We start from the raw sequence: 20,009 nt of genomic DNA on the forward strand, positions 1-20,009 counted from the left end.
TGGAGGCTTTGTTCACCTTTACCTTCTTTGTTCATGAATGCACATAGACAAACCATGCTTTAGGTTCTTCTTCATTGGTTGTTCATAGTGCACGCTCACAAATCAATATTTGTTTGCAAGATTAAAACAGGAGGTAAAATGTCATTTTTAACTAATTGCTGAATGCTTTGCTTTTCTGGAAGGCACATTTAAATTAGGCCCAAAGCCGTTCATTCTTGGATGCATTGGTGTGGCAATACAAAACAACGGTAATGCGCAGGTACAGTTTCCACATTATGCCAGAGTCATAGGTCATCATGCACTGTTCATTTGAGGACTACTCCAGACGGTAAGGAAAGAAAACAAAACAAAATACTTTTATATTCTGCAGTGTTGTAATAAGCTTTCCAAAAGGGGATAATTTATGTTTTGACTCCTCAAGCAACGACTTCTCAGCAGGAAAGGTTGGGAAGGTACATATCCCTAGGTTTTGAGAATGTAGAGCTAACAGACTTGCAGTTCTTTAAACCAGCAAAGGGCCCACAAGGAACCAAACAAACACAGAAAGGGCAAGAGATCACGTAGAAGCCCTCATCTGGAGTTGCACGATGTCTAGTGACAAATCACAGGAAATGGTTACATCCAACAGGTGGAGGAGGCAGTAAAGGTTTAAAAGTATGGATTTATTAAGTTTAATCCAAGGACCCACTGGAGCACAGAGCAAAGCGTCTAAATCAGATAAGCTCCAACCGCTTCTCTGATTTAGAACACCACACATAACACATTCTCAATTACATGGGTAACACTCTACAATGACATGTTAAGACTCTAAAACTGAAAGAGAAGAAGGATACCACATGTATCTTTTTACAGAAAACAAAAAAGAATACAAACAAAAAAACCAAAGAAAAGTAAAAACAAAAGAAAGAAAAATTAATCCAAAACAGTCATCAAATTTCTTGGGCAACTTAACATATCTCTTGGGGGTAACATGAGAATCTAGAACAGGTGAACTAGAAACAGCATCATCAACAAGAACATGTGAATCCGAAACAGGATCAGGAAAAGGACTAGGAGAAGAATCACATGAGCCCACAGGTAATGGATTGAGAGACGAATCACATGAGTCATCAAACCAGACATCATCCTCTCCATCTCCTTTTTATCAAAAAAATATTCTTGGCCAGGTTTAATAACAACCACAGAACTTTTACACCACCACACTCTGCCCTTGAGAAAAACAGAGGAATCAGAAACTTGTTCAACCAAGAAGGGCTTACTGAACTTGGACAAACCCTTGGGAGTGTGAGAGGGATTAACAATTCTGACCCAATCACCAATATTTATAACTTTGCTCTTACAATGATGAAACCTGTGATAAGATTTGCCAGATAACCGTGCAGAGGTGATGTTATCTCTGGCTTTAGAGACAGAGGACTCAAAACTCCCAGACAAACAGCTCTTGTTTGTAAATTGAGGTAAAAATAAAGATTTAGCTTGTCTGCCTCTCATGAGACAAAAAGGAGAAACTCCAGTACAGGTATTAGGAGTGATATGATCACTCCAAATTTTGTCTTTTAAAAAGTCAAAAACGTCCAAATCACTCTCCAAAGCAGCTTGGATCCCCTCCTTAAAAAATCTGTTGCCCTCTCAACCTGACCATTTGAACGCGGACTATAAAGAGGAGCCCTCTTAGTAGACACACCAAACTTTTTAAGAAACGCTCCCATTTTACTAGAGGTGAACTGAACACCATTGTCAGACCTAATGGAGATAGGTGCCCCTTCAATTCTGAAGACATTGTCCAGAAAACCAACGACAACATCAGTACTAGGATGCTCCACAAAAGAGTAATGTAGCCACTTGGAAAAATCATCAACAAGGACAATTAAAAATCTATTCTCCCTGCTGAGACAATCATAGGGTCCAGAAAAGTCAATAGAAAGCCTTTCCCACGGACCAGTAGGAGCCTCACAAACAGACAGCAGTTCAGTAGACACCTTCCAATGTTTGTCAGACCTGACACAAACGGCACAGTTGTTGATAAACCTCTCAACAAAAGAATCCAATCCAGGCCACCAATAGTGACACAAGTATCCTCTGTGTACCAGAAACACCAGGATGACCAGAATGAGCCAACCTAACAATTTTTTCTCTAAGGCTACCAGGTGGAACAAATAAATCATTCCTCAACAGAATATCATTTTCAATGGATAACTCGTTCGCTACCTGCACAAAACTCCTCAAAGAAGATTCAATATTTTTAACTGAAGGCCAACCATTAATCACATAAGACTTGACCTTAGCTAATAAATTGTCCTTACAAGCATGATCGTTCCATTCACTCGCATCAATACCAAAATTGCTAGACTCCACAGCATCCACAGCAGCTACAACACACTCATGCAGATCAGTGACTTCATCATGGGTATCACCAAGTGGAGGCAACCTGGATAAACAGTCAGCAGCAAAATTCTTACCACAAGGAATGTGCTGAATCTCAAAATTAAACTCCTGCAGTCTTGCAATCAACCGAACCAACCTTGAGGAAGCACTACCACTCCTGACACCATCCATCATATAGACTAACGGTTTATGGTCAGTCACCAAAACAAAAGGCCTACCCCACAAAAAATTCTTTAACTTCACCACAGCCCACACACAGGCAAGAGCCTCCTTTTCGATCGTGCTACAATGTACCTCAGCACCTCTAACAGCCCTTGAAATAAATGAGAACTCTCTCCTTGCCATTAACCATCTGCGTGAAAACAGCTCCCAAACCAATTGCGCTGGCATCCACAGTTACAAAAGACTTCCCCTCTGGATCAAAAGTTTTAAGACCCGGGGCATTGGCAATAAGCTTGATGACACCCTGAAAAGCAGAATCATGAACATCAGTCCAAATGAATCTAGCACCTTTTTTAAGTAATTGTCTAAGAGGCTCGACAACCAAAGCATAACCTTTAACAAATTTAGCGTAGTCCTCTCCTAACCCAAGAAAGGAACGTAAAGCATCCTTGTCCTGAGGCTTACTGGCATTTTCAAGATTACTGATGATATCCTTTTTAGGAAAGATCCCTTCCTGAGTGATTTTATGACCCAAATAGTCAATTTCTTTAACAAGAAATTTACATTTCTCTTTACTCACAGTCATGCCTTTGCTGCTAAGAATTTTTAAGACTATTTCCAAAGTGACATTGTGTTCATCAATAGACTTCGCAAAAATTAAAATGTCGTCTTGAAAAGACTGGACACCTTTCACACCATGCAACAAATTTTCAATTAATTTCTGGAAAACGCTGGCAGCTGATGCCAGACCAAAAGGCATTCTCAGGAATCTAAATAACCCAAACGGAGTTATAAACGCCGTCAGATCTTTAGAATCCTGATCCAGAGTGACTTGATGGTACGCTGCTTTTAAATCAATAATAGAAAAAAATTTTGCTCCATTTACAGCAGCCAACATTTCCTGTATTCTGGGCAAAGGATATGTTTCACAACACAAAGAGAAATTGAATTAGGGTCGGAGGCCAAAGTTTAAAGACTAGCTGGAATATGTAGCCCCTTAACTGACTTAAACATACAAAATATACTCCAGCGTCTATGTAACGAGAGAACTAAAAAAAGGAAGTTCCCACCAAGAATCAAAACTATGAAGTTAAATGAACATAAGAATTGATTTGTATGGATTCCCATCATTCACCAAGCCTGGTGATAAGCTTCATCATTTGGGTATCCTTGATGTATAGAATGACAGACTAGATCTATAGGCATCAGAGCTTACGAATGTCAAATGGGTGTATTTCCAAGATGAGCAAGATGTAATACATGGGACCCCAAAGAAAATGTTTTTTTCGTGGGTATTTTATTAAATGCAGTGTAAAAGTGAAGTGTGAAAAAATATAAAATTGGTGCGTGAACAGACTAACTCTTCTTATTTGTGTCAGTCACGATCAAAGATTAAAATCATGAACGCCAGGACTAGTTTTCACAAATAGCTGTCCTAGGCAGTGATGGTCAACATGTTTCAGCACGTTAAGGCGATAGATAGAGCCATGTGCTTTCGTCAGGACCTCAACACAACAGAACTGCAATGACTATTAATTACAATACAAAAAAAAAGGATATGGTGTGAGTACAACATCTCACAATTCCGATTCCTTCTTGATATCTTCAATTTTCTGAAAGATACAGAACACAAAAGATTCTTGGAGAGAAACGACCAACAAAGTTCGCTCTTAATATGTGGCCACAAAACTTTCTGCCTACATATACGCCCCTCAATGGTGCTTGATTCCATCTTACCTTCGTAATATGGAAGATAAAGCCTCACCCTACCTGGCAACGGCTCAGGATGTAAGAGGCACCGCTCTAAAAAGAAAAATACACCAAACTAAAATTCTTGTGGTGCATCAGACTTTAACATTTAAAAACAATAACATCTATCCTCAGTACACAACCACAAAACCATTCAGCATTAGGTACACATTTCACATGTATGTAATTTGGCACCCAATAATACATGTCAAAACACAGACCCTAGATGTAGAGATACGGAATGCTCTAGGGTACATTCCAACAGAATATATGTATAAAGTTCATCTGTTACACATATTTGAAAAAAATGTTGTAGCTACTTTCTCATATACAGGGACTCATCCTACATCTATATGAACCCATTAGGTCATGTGCTGCCTCTGTTAACCAAACAGACAGTCAGTGAGATGACTTTTCAATAGCATAGTAGTAATATGTCCCTTCTATGTAAGTAATACGTGAAAGATTGCCAGCCTAGTCTTAATAAAACAAACCCATATCTGTCCTGTGGACCACGTTCTGCCACACGTTTGTGTAGCATAAAAACCAACCAGACAACTGTTTCTATAGTTATCGATATCATGAGCATACTAAGCCCCTTTCTTTAGCGCAATGCGTCTACATATACAACCGCCTAAGTTAGAGGAAACAACCCCCTAATTGCTGAATGCTCAGCATACTTCCGCTCGATTGTTAACCTAAAGGGGACATTCAGCATGCCACTTACCTTTCCGTCGGTACCTCGGACGGTCAGCAGAGCCGTCGGGGAGGTACCGAACGGAAGGTGAACCCGGTATTAGTGTGCTTGGCTGCTGCAGCAGTCTTCCGATTCTTGCTCCGTGATCCCGCGGTCTCCGAAGTCCCGCGAGATTACAGATTGTACTACAAAAAAGCTGGGAATTGTAGTTCTCTTGCGGCCCGATCGAGTTGTGGCAAATTAACAGAAGCGAAAAAATGCATACACATAGCTGCAAATGCTACTTACCAGTATGCATCTGTTCTTGGCATGTAGGGCTGCTGACATTCATATCTGTGCATAGATCGCCGCCTAGTGTTGGGTCCGGATGATTGCACATTGTTGTCCTGGAAGAGTCTTCGAAGTAACACGAGATAGGTGGCTCCTCCCCTGGACTACAGTGCGCATGGGCATCGACTCCATCCCCAGACTGTTTTTAGCCATTGTGGCCAAGATGGAGTGAAACTCAGCGAATGATTACCATGCCATGAAATTATATGTAAACACTGCAGCTGCTACAGGCGCCGGGGAGGAGGGCGGGCGATATGAATGTCAGCAGCCCTACATGCCAAGAACAGATGCATACTGGTAAGTAGCATTTGCAGTTCGAGGCATGTGGGCTGCTGAATTCATATCTGTGCATAGAATACATAGCAGTCCCTCCATTAGCGGCGGCCGCCCGTGCCAGCTGCAGCAGTTTGGAAAAGTGTCTTGAGAACAGCCTGCCCTACAGCTGCCTGCTGTTTGGAGTGCACATCTACACAGTAATGCTTAGTAAATGTGTGCGTGGTAGACCATGTGGCTGCTCTACATATGTCCTCTAAGGGAATGTTTCCAAGGAAAGCCATAGAGGCCCCCAACTTTCTGGTGGAGTGGGCTCTCGGTGGAATGGTAAGAGTGCGTTTTGCCTTGCATAGCAGATTTGAATACATTTCACGATCCACCTAGCAATACCAGCCTTGGAAATAGGGTTACCTTTGTGGTGTGGCGCAAAGGCAACAAAAAGCTGCTTAGTCTTTCTAAACTCCTTGGTCCTATCAATGTAATACATTAGGACCCGTTTAACGTCAAGGGTGTGGAGCATCCGCTCTGCCAGTGACTCTGGATTTTGAAAGAACACCGGCAACTCAATGGTTTGGTTGATGTGGAACTGAGACACAACCTTGGGTAGAAATTTAGGGTTAGTGCGGAGCACTACCCTGTTTGAATGAACCTGGAAGAAAGGCTCTTGGATTGTGAGGGCTTGCAGTTCACTAACCCTCCGTAGCGATGTAATTGCTACAAGGAAAGCCACTTTCCATGTCAAGAACTGAATCTCGCAGGAATGTAGTGGCTCAAAGGGAGGACCCATCAGTCTTGTAAGAACCACATTGAGGTTCCATTCAGGAGCTGGTGGAGTCTGTGGCGGAATGACTCTTGAGGCCTTCCAGAAATGCTTTGATGGCAGGCACTTTGAAAAGTGAAAGGTGCTGTCTATTTTGGAGGTATGCGGCCATCGCAGACAGGTGAATGCGAATGGAAGTATATGCCAGATTACACTTGTATAGATGGAACAGGTAACAGATGATGTTCTGAATAGAAGCATCTAGTGGATCAATGTTGTGGTTTGCGCAATAGATGACAAACCGTTTCCATTTTGCCGCATAACATGCTCTAGTAGTGGGCTTCCTAGCCTCCCGAATGATGTCCATGCAATTGGGAGGAAGGTTGAGGTAGCCAAACTCTAGGACTTCAGGAGCCAGATCGCCAGGTTGAGCTGTTGCGGATCTGGGTGCTGAAGGTCGCCATGGCTCTGCGTCAGACGGCTGGGTGTGAGATGAAGCCTTTGATGCGGTACCACGGAAAGTTCCAGAAACGTGGTGTACCATGGTTGGCGAGCCCACGTTGGAGCAACTAGGATGAGAGTCATCGAGTGCTGCCTGAGCTTGCGCGCCACCAGCGGTATCAGAGGTGCTGGGGGAAAAGCGTACGCAAATCTGCCTGACCAGTTCATCCATATCGCATTGCCCTGCGATTGCGGGTGTGGGAACCTGGCGGCGAAGCTTTGGCATTTTGCGTTCTCCCTTATGGCGAACAGGTCGATCTCTGGATGACCCCACCTTTGGAAGTACGGTTGGAGTACTGATGGATGTATCTCCCACTCGTGCATTTGGTGGCTGTGCCTGCTGAGCAGGTCCGCCATTTGATTGTCCTTGCCTGGGAGATGTTCTGCCATGAGGAAAATGTTCCTCTGAATGGCCCACTTCCACATGCTCTGAGCCAGATGAGACAGCTGTGGAGAGTGTGTGCCCCCCTGCTTCTGAATGTAGTACATGGCCGTCATGTTGTCCGTCCGGATCAACACGACCTTGTTGCACAGATGTACTTTGAATGCCTTTAAGGCCATGAAGATCGCCATCAGTTCCAGTACATTGATGTGCATCTTCCTTTGCTGTAGCGTCCATAGTCCCTGCACCGTGTATTGGAGTACATGCGCTCCCCATCCTTGGAGAGAAGCGTCCGTTGTCAGGATAATCTGCGGCACAGGCTCTTGAAACGGTCGGCCCTTGCAAAGGTTTTGTGAATTCCACCAATGCAGAGAGTTGTATGCCCGACCGCTCACCAACACTAGGTCTTTTAACTGCCCGTGAGCCTGAGTCCACTGACGTGCTAAGCACTCCTGAAGCGGACGCATATGTAGTCTCGCGTGTGGGACTATGGAGATGCAGGAGGCCATCATGCCTATCAACTGCATGAACACTCTTGCTGGAAGCGAGTGTTGAGGTCTGAATCTTTGGATCAGCGATTGAATGCTGTTGACTCTTACTGAATTCGGCTGCGCTGTGGCCGCTAGAGTGTTTATGGTCGCACCCAGATACTGCCCTATGTGGGCGGGCTGGAGATGGGATTTTGGGTAATTCAGTGAGAACCCCAGATCGTGCAGAAGGTGAATGGTGTGGGACACGTGGTCGGCGCACTGCTGGGCCGACTTCGCCTGAATGAGCCAGTCGTCCAGATAGGGGTAGACGTGGATGTTTTGACGTCTTAGATGCGCCGCCACCGTCGCCAGGCACTTTGTGAAAACCCTGGGCGCCGTGGTGACCCCAAAAGGCAAAACCTTGAACTGGTAGTGCTGGTTTTGAATGGTGAACCTGAGGTACTTTCTGTGTGAAGGATGCAGTGGAATGTGGAAGTACGCATCCTTCAGGTCCAGAGTTGCCAGGAAGTCCCCTTGCCGAAGCAGTGGGAGAACCTGCTGCAGCGTGAGCATATGGAAATGTTCTGACCGAATGTAAAAGTTAAGCGGTCTGAGGTCTAGGATGGGCCTGAGGGATCCGTCCTTCTTTGGAATTAGAAAGTACAGGGAGTAAACTCCTGTACCTCTTTCCTGCAGGGGCACAATCTCTATTGCCCCTTTTTGCAGCATGACGTTGACTTCTTGCTGCAACAAGTGCAAGTGCTCGCCGGACATAGGACGGCTGTTTGGGGGTATGTTGGGTGGAGTGGATGTGAGCTCCAGACAATAACCGTATTGGATAAGAGATCTGACCCACCTGTCCGTGGTGATGGACTTCCACATGGGCAGGAACTGCTGGAGTCTCCCCCCGACCGGTGTTGCGTGGTCGGGGGGCAGTGACAGGGCGTCACTGTTTGTTGGCAGTGGAGGACCTGGAGCTGTTATTTCCACGTCCTCTGCCTTTGACGTTGTTGCCACGGTATCCACCCCGACCCTTGTTGGTATAGGAAGGTTGGGTGTTGCTCTTGAAGAATTGCGTTGACTGTGACAGTTGACCCCTCGAGGTGCCTCTATTATTGGAGCGACGAAAGGAACCACCCCGAAACTGCTGGGACTGCAAGGCACCCATAGACTTCGCAGTGTCGGTGTCCTTTTTCATCTTCGAGGGTGGTATCAACCTCTGGGCCAAACAGGTGGTCTGGGTTGACCGTTTGGTTCAAGATGGTAGTTTGAATGTCTGGCTTGAAACCGGATATCCTGAGCCATGCATGTCTACGAAGTAGAACGCTAGTGTTAATTGCTCTTGAGGCGGTATCAGCCACATCCAGAGCGCACTTAATCGAAGCATTGGTGATAAGCTTCCCCTCCTGTATCAACATTTCTGCTGCTTCCTTATATTGATCGGGTAAGTGCTGTAAAAGGGTCTCTAGAGTATCATAGTGTGCCCTGTCATAACGCGCCAGTAGCGCCTGTGTGTTGGATATGCGCCATATGTTGGCTGCCTGCGCAGCCACCCTTTTCCCCGAAGCCTCAAAAACTTGATTCCTTGTCTGGGGGAGGAGCATCACCCGTAGTTTGTGAGTTGGCTCTTTTGCGTGCATTGGAGACAACCAGGGAATCCAGAGGCAACTGTCCTTTGATATAAGTAGGATCAGTGGGCCCTGCCTTGTACTTCTTGTCGATACGTGGGTTGATGACTCTTGCTCGGGTGGGCTCCTTGAAGACTTCTGCCGCATGTTTGAACACCCCTTTTAGCATTGGCAAAGTTTTTACAGTTTTTTCAGAGACTGAAAAGGTGTCAAAGAGGAAGTCGACGTCCACTGGGTCAGCATGGAGATAGACGTCATGATTGGCTGCCGCCCTTTCAATGAGTGCATTGAAAGCTGCAGAGTCTTCTGTTGGGGAAGTTTTGGCCGAAAAAAGCTGAGGCTCCTGCCCCGAATGCGGGTCCCCAGGATCGCCACCAGCAGACCATGGCTCAGTCACATCTTCTGGGTCTGAGTAGACTGGATAGGAATACTCATCCTCGTCGTTGCCGTCACCCTCCTCCATATGGGAATGAGTGGGTGAAAGTTCATGTGCTTGTGGTGATACAGGCTCCATAGAGGGAGAGGCACCAGCAGAGTCCATCTTTTTCTTTAGTGGAATTTGGTAATGCTCCAATTGTGGTTCAGGAGTGATCTTTCTCTTAAGGAGAGAGAGTTTGCCCGTGTTGGCGTCAATGATCACTTCTTGACGCTCCTCTTCTGCCAGCGGTCGGTGCCGTGGGCTTGGGACCACTAACGATGCCTTCGGCATCGAAGATATCTTCACGGGCACTCCGGCCCCAGGTTTTGGTGTGAAAGCCTTCGGCGCCGTCTTCGGCGGCAACGTGAACAGAATCGGCGTTGGCGTCTTTGCCGGTTTCTGAGGAGGCTTGGGCGGCACAGGGTCCTTCGGCTCGACTGCTGCGGCCCCCTCCCTAATACGTTGAAGGGACTCCGTAACCTTCTTAGTGAACGAGGCGGAGGGACGCACCGGCTCGAGAGAGTCTTCTGAAGCAGGTTTTGGGATGGCGACCAATGACGCAGTCTTCGGAGCCGACGCAGTTGCTCCCTTGGCCTTGTGGAGTGGAAGCGAGGCAGTGAGAGACTTGGGGTCGTCCTGCCGCTTCTTTGGGTCGAGAGCGGCCTTCTTATGGTAGTCGGCCTTCTTGGGATCGAGGCGACTCTTATGTGCGTCGACTGTCTTCGGCGCCGATGCAGCTGCGTCGGTCTTTTTAACCTTCGGCTTCGATGCAGCAGCCTTCGGGTCGGCCATTTTGGCGTGGCCCTTGAGCTCGACGGCCATCTTGGATTTCTTCAGCGCCGAGGCCTCCCAAGTCTTCGACCCGACCAGCGCGACTAGCGTTTTCGGTTTCGATACGTCTGGCGTCGAGACCGATGGTTTCACTTTCGGTTTCTGTACCGTGAGTGGTGCCGTATCAATGTCCGTGGCCGGGCCGGAAGGCGGAGCCGTGGGACGGGAATCAAGGCTTTGGGGAAGGCCCGAAGGCGATCCCTCGACCTGGGCCTTAGAAAGGTGGCTGGCCCTGGAGTCAGTCTGAGGAAGCTCCTCGTCCGAGCTATCCTCTACGGTGGCAAGGGCCCCGTCGTCGTCCCCTACCTCCTCGACGACTTCATCGAAATCCTCGTCTTCCGCGTCGTAGTCGTCCTCCGACGCCGGGTTAGATTCTGTGATCTCCTGGATAGTGTTGTCGCCGACATCCTCCGTGTCGAAGATGTCTGCAGGAGGAGGTGCCGATCGCTGGGCCTCCAGGCGCGCAGCTCGGCGGAGCTGGAGTGTCTTCTTTGACCGGAACTTGGAGCAGGCCATACACTTGGCCTCGTCGTGGTTCGGCGACAAACACTTATTGCACACCGGGTGTACGTCGATATGTGGATACTTCGAGGCACACACCGTGCACCGTTTAAATGGACTTCGTTCCATGATGGAAGTAGGTTGGAGCGTCGTGTAGGCCCGTCCGCGCCGAAAGCACGCGGAAGGGCAGTGTTGGTTCGGAGCCGAGGAAAAAACGAACCCGAACGATAGACAATACCGACGCAAGTCCTAAAGACCTTTTGGTCTCGAGCAAAGTAAGTTAAACAACTATCGATTCAGACAGAGGGAACCCAGGGCTCGAGAAATTCACTCGACCGCTCGCATTTGCGAGTGAGATTGATAAAGGACGAGCTATTTTTAGGTCCTACTCGCCCTTTCTGGCGAGTAGGAATACAAACTTGACACTTGACCTCTGCCTCTGAAAGCAGAGGAAATGTGACAAGAAAGCAAGATTTAAAGGCATCTTTATTGCTCACGAAGTAAATGAGCAATAAAAATGCTTTTAAATCTTGCTAACTTGTCACATTTGCTCAGTTTTCAGAGTTTGAGGTCAAGTTCATTTAAGTTAGGTCGAGGAGATTTTGTAGTTTACTAGACCTGCAGGTCTAGAGCATTTTACATGATTTGTCGAGCCCTGGAACCGAAACACATCCGAACCCAATGGCGGAAAAAAACAATCTGGGGATGGAGTCGATGCCCATGCGCACTGTAGTCCAGGGGAGGAGCCACCTATCTCGTGTTACTTCGAAGACTCTTCCAGGACAACAATGTGCAATCATCCGGACCCAACACTAGGCGGCGATCTATGCACAGATATGAATTCAGCAGCCCACATGCCTCGAACATAAGGGCAACATTTATCCCTCGCAATGCCATCATTTTACCTAGTTGTAGAGTGCATATAAAAATGGGAGGATTGTTGGACATTCCTGATCTGGCATATTCAGGCAGAGAGAGGAGAGTTTTTTTATATATATAAATGGTGCACAACGCTAGTGTATGGGAATATTTACAAGGAATAATAAAAGCTAAGAAAGATTGTAAAGCATTGATTTGAGTTATTCCTTCTTTCCAGACATATTATGTTTGTTGTGATAATCACTGTTAGGGAGCACTTGCATAGAACAAAGACATAGCTAATAAAGAGTTACACCTTTATACTTAAAAGAAAAAAACAAGGAAGTCTTTATAGCGAAGACCATGGGATACAGTCATTTAATCCCTTCGTGTCACTTTTAAGCCTGAAGACCCAGCGCTGTTCTCTGAGGAAAAGGAATTTAGAAATGTCAGTAACGTGCTGTGGAATATACGGTTGTTCCAAAATGGTCCATACCATAACTTCAGGTTTATGATTTTCTTCAAGAAAATGGGCAGTTAATTTTGTGGCTTGTTTTTTACACCTTATTGTGCTCATATGCTCCATAATGCGCAGTTTAACTTTGCGTGTAGTCATGCCCACATACTGCAGCCTGCAGGGGCAAGTGATCAGATAGACCACTCGCTCGGTGTTGCAGTTGGTTAACTTGTTTTGTACCCACGGGCGTTCCGTGCCTATATCTACTGTTGTAGATTTACTGGTCATAGGGCATACCTTACAAGAACCACAGGGAAAGTGACCCTGTAGATTCGGGGTGCCCCAGATGGTGTCCTGTGCAATAGGTTTAATTGCGAGGGGTCTCGTATGCACCAACTTATCTCGTAGATTGCTGTTTCTTTTGAAGGCAAAGAGAGGGCGGGGCAGGCCATCACCTTCCACGTTGAGAATCTTCCAATTTTTCAGAATGGATTTTTTTATCTCGTTGGACATCGTTGAGAATGTGTTAACACATGTCAGTCTCTGGGTCATGGTCTGTTTGGTATTCACCTCGAGTAAACTTTCTCGGTTGTTAATGCTGGCCCGTTTGGCCGCTTGCCTAACAACTTTCTTTGGATAGTTTCTCTCTATTAACTGAGATGTTAAAGTTTTTGCGTGTTTAGAAAAACTTTCTTTTGTAGAGCAGTTTCTCCGAATACGGAGAAATTGCCCATAAGGCAAGTTGTCCCCGAGGGCTACAGGATGGTGACTATTGTAGCTCAACAGGGAATTCCTTGCCATGGGTTTAGTATACAATTCAGTCTCAAGGCCATCAGGTGAGGCAGTGATCAGAAGGTCCAGAAAGGGGAGTGTGTGTTTATTTATTTCTACTGTAAACCTCAAGAAATTGTTCCTTCCATTCAGCCACATGAGGAACTCATTCACACTTGAGATGTCTCCTCTCCAGATAACCAAAATATCATCAATGTATCGCCTCCACAGGCGGATAGAGTTGCGATAAGGGTTGTTCTGGTTGAGGATATGTTCCTGCTCAAAGACGTGAACATAAAGATTCGCCATGCTGGGAGCAAAAACGCTCCCCATGCTCGTGCCAGATGTTTGGAGGTAGATGGTATCCTCAAATCGAAAGAAGTTTTCTTTCATGGCTATCTGTGCGCACGCCATGATGAAATATGGTGGTGTGATGGAATCTAAATTGCGTTGTGACAAGAGCATGTTCACGGAGTCAAGAGTCTCGTCCTGTGGGATTGAGGTGTAGAGGGATTCTACATCGAACGATACAAGTATATCTGTCTCATAGTTCTACTCGATGTCTGGGATGAGTCTGAGGACATCTTTAGTGTCCTGAAGGAACGTTGGAGTTTCCTTCACCATGGGATTTAAAAATAAATCGACAAAAGTGGATAAGGGTTCTAGCAGGGACCCAATTCCTGATATAATTGGTCGTCCCAAAGGTGGTCTATTAGGTTTATGAACCTTTGGGAGGACATAGAAATAGGGCATTACGGGTTTGCTCGTAATTAGGAACTTAGCTTCATGAGCTGTTATCCAGCCTTCACTCTCTGCTTCCTCCACAATGATAGCAATTTCTCTTTTAATTCTTTCTGAGAACAGCGCTGGGTCTTCAGGCTTAAAAGTGACACGAAGGGATTAAATGACTGTATCCCATGGTCTTCGCTATAAAGACTTCCTTGTTTTTTTCTTTTAAGTATAAAGGTGTAACTCTTTATTAGCTATGTCTTTGTTCTATGCAAGTGCTCCCTAACAGTGATTATCACAACAAACATAATATGTCTGGAAAGAAGGAATAACTCAAATCAATGCTTTACAATCTTTCTTAGCTTTTATTATTCCTTGTAAATATTCCCATACACTAGCGTTGTGCACCATTTATATATATTAAAAAAACTCTCCTCTCTCTGCCTGAATATGCCAGATCAGGAATGTCCAACAATATTTTTATATGCACTCTACAACTAGGTAAAACGATGGCATTGCGAGGGATAAATGTTGCCCTCATGCTATGTGTATGCATTTTTTCGCTTATGTTAATTTGCCACAATTTGATCGGGCCTCAAAAGAACTACAATTCCCAGCTTTTTTGTAGTCCAATCCGTAATCACCATTTATATATATAAAAAAAACTCTCCTCTCTCTGCCTGAATATGCCAGATCAAGAATGTCCAACAATCCTCCCATTTTTATATGCACTCTACAACTAGGTAAAATGATGGCATTGCGAGGGATAAATGTTGCCCTTATGCTATGTGTAAGCATTTTTTCGCTTATGTTAATTTGCCACAACTCGATCGGGCCGCAAGAGAACTACAATTCCCTGCTTTTTTGTAGTACAATCCGTAATCTCGCGGGACTTCGGAGACCGCGGGATCACGGAGCAAGAATCGGAAGACTGCTGCAGCAGCCAAGCACACTAATACCGGGTTCACCATCCGTTCGGTACCTCCCCGACTGCTCTGCTGACCGTCCGAGGTACTGACGGAAAGGTAAGTGGCATGCTGAATGTCCCCTTTAGGTTAACAATCGAGCGGAAGTATGCTGAGCATTCAGCAATTAGGGGTTTGTTTCCTCTAACTTAGGCGGTTGTATATGTAGACGCATTGCGCTAAAGAAAGGTGCTTAGTATGCTCAAGATATCGATAACTATAGAAACAGTTGTCTGGTTGGTTTTTATGCTAAACAAACGTGTGGCAGAACGCGGTCCACAGGACAGATATGGGTTTGTTTTATTAAGACTAGGCTGTTTGGTTAACAGAGGCAGCACATGACCTAATGGGTTCATATAGATGTAGGATGAGTACCTGCATATGAGAAAGTAGCTACAACCTTTTTTTCAAATATGTGTAACAGATGAACTTTATACATATATTCTGTTGGAATGTACCCTAGAGCATTCCGTATCTCTACATCTAGGGTCTGTGTTTTGACATGTATTATTGGGTGCCAAATTACATACATGTGAAATGTGTACCTAATGCTGAATGGTTTTAGGGTTGTGTACTGAGGATTGATGTTATTGTTTTTAAATGTTAAAGTCTGATGCACCACAAGAATTTTAGTTTGGTGTATTTTTCTTTTTAGAGCGGTGCCTCTTACATCCTGAGCCGTTGCCAGGTGGGGTGAGGCTTTATCTTCCATATTACGAAGGTAAGATGGAATCAAGCACCATTGAGGGGCGTATATGTAGGCAGAAAGTTTTGTGGCCACATATTAAGAGCGAACTTTGTTGGTCGTTTCTCTCCAAGAATCTTTTGTGTTCTGTATCTTTCAGAAAATTGAAGATATCAAGAAGGAATGGGAATTGTGAGATGTTTTACTCACACCATATCCTTTTTTTGTATTGTAATTAATAGTTATTGCAGTTTTGTTGTGTTGAGGTCCTGACGAAAGCACATGGCTCTATCGCCTTAACGTGCTGAAACATGTTGACCACCACTGCCTAGGACAGCTATTTGTGAAAACTAGTCCTGGCGTTCATGTTTTTAATCTTTGATCGTGACTGACACAAATAAGAAGAGATAGTCTGTTCAGGCACCAATTTTATATTTTTTCACACTTCACTTTTACACTGCATTTAATAAAATACCCACGAAAAAAACATTTTCTTTGGGGTCCCATGTATTACATCTTGCTCATCTTGGAAATACACCCATTTGACATTCGTAAGCTCTGATGCCTATAGAGCTAGTCTGTCATTCTATACATCAAGGATACCCAAATGATGAAGCTTATCACCAGGCTTGGTGAATGATGGGAATCCATACACATCAATTCTTTTTTTTTTTTTTTTAATTTTTAAAACCTTTATTTGAAAAAGTGCACACAGCTATTCAGCCTAACATCCCGGAGGCAAGGCATCATCGTGAATCAGGAGAGCAATAGTGCAAGAGCATTTAACACAGTACCATGAAGGTTGTTTTTATATTTTATGATAGAAGGAACAGTAGAACAAGGAAAGAAGAAGACGCCAAAAGCGTCGAAGAGTGGCAATGGAGCAGGGAAAGCCGTAGAAGTGCCGGAGCGGGGCAGGGAGCAGCGTACACTTGAGCACAAATACAGAAGAGTAGAGCAGGATAGAGGGGGGGGAGAAGGAAGAAACAGGATTCAACAGTATATCATAAAACAGTTGGTATCACAGGTTATGGCGACAAATGTTCCTCCAAAGAGACAGGTTCAGGGGGCAAGCAAATCTCTCCCCTGTAAGCATTCCAGGCCCCCCACACTTTCGACCACTTTCTGGGCTTACCCCTGGCAACGTAGACTGTCTTTTCCCTAAACATACACCAATCCATGTTGGCTTTCCATTGTACCACCAGGGGAGCCGTCACAGCCCCCCATTTCTGTGCAATATCGCGTTTAGCCACAATGTTGCCAAGGGTCACCCACTGCGTCTGAGCAACATTGTGATCGGACGGCTCCCAGATGTTATGGAGGCATCTCCTAGCTTCCGCAGTCGCCACTACCCCAGTCACCTCGTCCATAATCCGATGCACCCGTCTCCAGTAGGAAGCTATGAAGGGGCACTCCCAGAGAATGTGCAGAAAAGTGGCAGAAGCGCCACAGCCACGGCGACAGAGCCCATCGATTGAGAAGCTCATATGTACAAGCCAGGGGCCAGTCACGTATACTCTGTGTAAGATCTTGAACTGCACCAGCCGAAGACGAGAGGAAATGGCGACCTCCTTAGGGGAGGACACAGCGCTCTGCCAGTCCTCATCGTCGATCTCAAGGCCATCACGCACCCATTGCTCCCGCACACCGAGGAGGAGGTCAGTGCGAACATTAATCAGTTTCTTGTACGACAAAGAGATGGCACGGTCAGGCATATGGCCGTCCAACACTCTGTCCTCTAGCGGGGAGCTCTCTGGGATCGCCCCCTCTGCCGGCTTAGCAGAAAGCAGCGCGTGTCGCAGCTGGGCGTAACGGAAAAACTCTGTGCCGCCCAGCTGGTGCTCCGCCTGTAGCTGAGAGAAGGTCTTAATCTCGCCCTTAGAGACCATATCGTCCACCCTGGAAATTCCTATTAGGTCCCATTTATCAAAGCCCTTGTGTGCCATAGCCTGCCCAGAATGTCGGAGTCATACAAGGGGGTGAATCTAGTCAGCCTGCCCTGCCAGCCCTGCGCCTTGGTGATCGTACGCCAGATGTGAATCGCGGTTCTCGTTGGACCCGACATCCGCCCGTCCAGGGACCTCGAATACAGTGCCCTGTAGTAGTTGCCACCACCAAAAAGCCACCTGTCCATGGCGTAGCCGGGGTTGTTTACCGGGCCGTAGAAACCATGATTGATAGCCGCCAACTGGGAGGCCCAGTAATATCTGCGCACATCCGGCAGTGCAATACCCCCGTCGTACCACGGAAGCGTGAGCTTCGTGACGGCGACGGCCATCCCAGAGCAAGGCACGTTGAAGGCTCTCAATCTCTCGAAAATAGCAAGCGGGAACCGGATCCTGAGTGTTCTGCAGGGCGTAAAAAAACCTGGGCAAAGACATCATCTTAAATAATGCCGCGCGACCAAGTGAAGAGAGTGGGAGCTTGCGCCAACCCTCCACATCACGCCGGAGGCGCTGAAGAGGGGGAAGCAAGTTGTGGTCGTATCTCACCCTCGCATTACAGGAGATATAAATCCCCAAATACTTAAAGCCCTGGCTGGCCACCTGGATGTTGCAGCCTCTAGGGAGGCGTGGTGTGTCCCCCTTCAGTACATATAGGGAGGACTTGGCCCAGTTGATAACGAGGCCAGAGTACCTGCCAAAAAGTCGAAGTACATCGCACGCCACTATAAGGGACTTGCAAGGGGAGGTGAGGTAAAGCAGAATGTCATCAGCATAGAGAGAGATTCTGTCCTCGAAACCAGGAGCCCAGCTTATGCCATGCAGATCCGGGTGTGTGCGCATCGTGGCCACGAGCGGCTCAAGAGCGAGCGCGAACAGAAGAGGCGACAAGGGGCAACCCTGTCTGGTGCCTCTATGAAGGGCAAAAGATGCCGAGATGCGGCCGTTGACGGCAACGTTAGCCAGTGGGTCAGCATAAAGGAGCTTTACCCAGGCAATGAACACCGGGCCAAAACCAAGCTTCGACAACACCGCCCAGAGGTAGCTCCATTCGAGAGAATCAAAAGCCATCGTGGCGTCCAAGGAAGCAAGGACCGCCGGCTTCTTCAGGGTGTGAGCCATGGCCATGGCGCCGTGGAGTCTACGCAGGTTAAGGGCAGTGTTGCGATGAGGAATAAAGCCCGACTGGTCCGGGTGCAATAAGTCGCCTATAACCCCAATCAGTCGATTGGCGAGTAGCTTGGCGAGAATCTTAGGCTCGGCATTGAGGAGAGAGATGGGCCGATAAGAGCGACACAAGTCTCTCGGCTTCCCATCCTTATCGATGACCACAATGGTGGCCAACCTCTGGTCCAAGGGAAGTAGGCCAGCGTCCCGCGCTTCTAGAAACATGTTACGCAGGTGCGGGGAAACCACATCCGGCCTGACCTTATAAAGCTCAACTGGGATGCCATTGGGGCCCGACGCCTTGCCCGATCGCAATGAGCGAATTGCAAGGGCAATCTCATCAACTGAGATGTCCCTGTCCAAGTCGTCGCGTTCCTCGTCCGAAAGACAGGGAAGCTCAACCGTCGAGAGAAGCTCTGTCGAGTCAATCTCAGACCGGTCCAAAACAGATTTGTAGACACCCCGAAAGTAGTCAGCAAAGGACTCGGCAATGGCGCTGGGATCGGAAACGACAACTCGGTCGTCCCCCAAAATCTCGGGTACGACACGGCTAGCCATCTCCCTCCTATCCAGCAAGGCTAGCAACTTCCCAGCCTTATCGCAGACGTCGTATATCCGACCCTGCTGTTCCTTTGCTATAGTAAGGGCAGCATTCGTGGCGAGGTCACGGTATTCCGACTGTTTGAGGGAGAAGTCATGCAGGAGAATAGGATCGGGGTCTGCCTCCAGTTGGGAGTCTAACTCCATGATTTCCTCCTCGAAGTGTACCAAGTCGGCATCCCTGGCTCTACGGGCCTCTGCTATAAGAGCAACAGCCGCACCCCTCAGGACAGTCTTAAACGCCTCCCATAGAGTCGCGGCCGAGCGAACCGAACCCTCATTCTCAGAAAAGTAGAGGTTGATGGCCTTGGCCAGAAGAATGCGAGTCTTGGGGTTGCGGAAATACCATGGATTAACGGCCACCGGCCGATCCGACAAAACAATGTCAAAGTCGAAAGAGACCCACATCGGGGAATGGTCGGAAACGCCCCGCGCCAAAAATCGGGCTTCAGAGACAGCAGGCGCATCTGCAGCCAATGTGAGAACATAGTCTATCCGAGATAGACTGCCATGGGCTCCGGAATGAAAGGAAAAATGACGGAGCGTGGGATGTAACAGCCGCCAGCTATCCACCAATCCCATAGTCTCAAGGAAAGAGGGCAACCACAGTTGGGAGCCCCGGAGGTCTCTAGGCGGATGGTGGTCCAAGGAGCCGGAGCAAACCGAGTTGAAATCACCCCCCATTATCAACAAACCAGCAGGCAAATTTAAAATGGCGCCACCAAGGTCTTGGAAAGTGCTAGATTG

General features: G+C 46.9%; 1 protein-coding gene across 8 annotated transcripts in view; it reads right to left on the minus strand.

The window, feature by feature from the left end:
- TFDP1 (transcription factor Dp-1) overlaps positions 1 to 20,009 on the minus strand; it is a 531,476-nt gene that overhangs the window by 219,184 nt on the left and 292,283 nt on the right. The window lies entirely within an intron of this gene.

The sequence above is a fragment of the Lissotriton vulgaris genome, chromosome 8 (genome assembly GCF_964263255.1).
Source record: "Lissotriton vulgaris chromosome 8, aLisVul1.2, whole genome shotgun sequence".
Lineage (NCBI taxonomy): Eukaryota > Metazoa > Chordata > Amphibia > Caudata > Salamandridae > Lissotriton > Lissotriton vulgaris.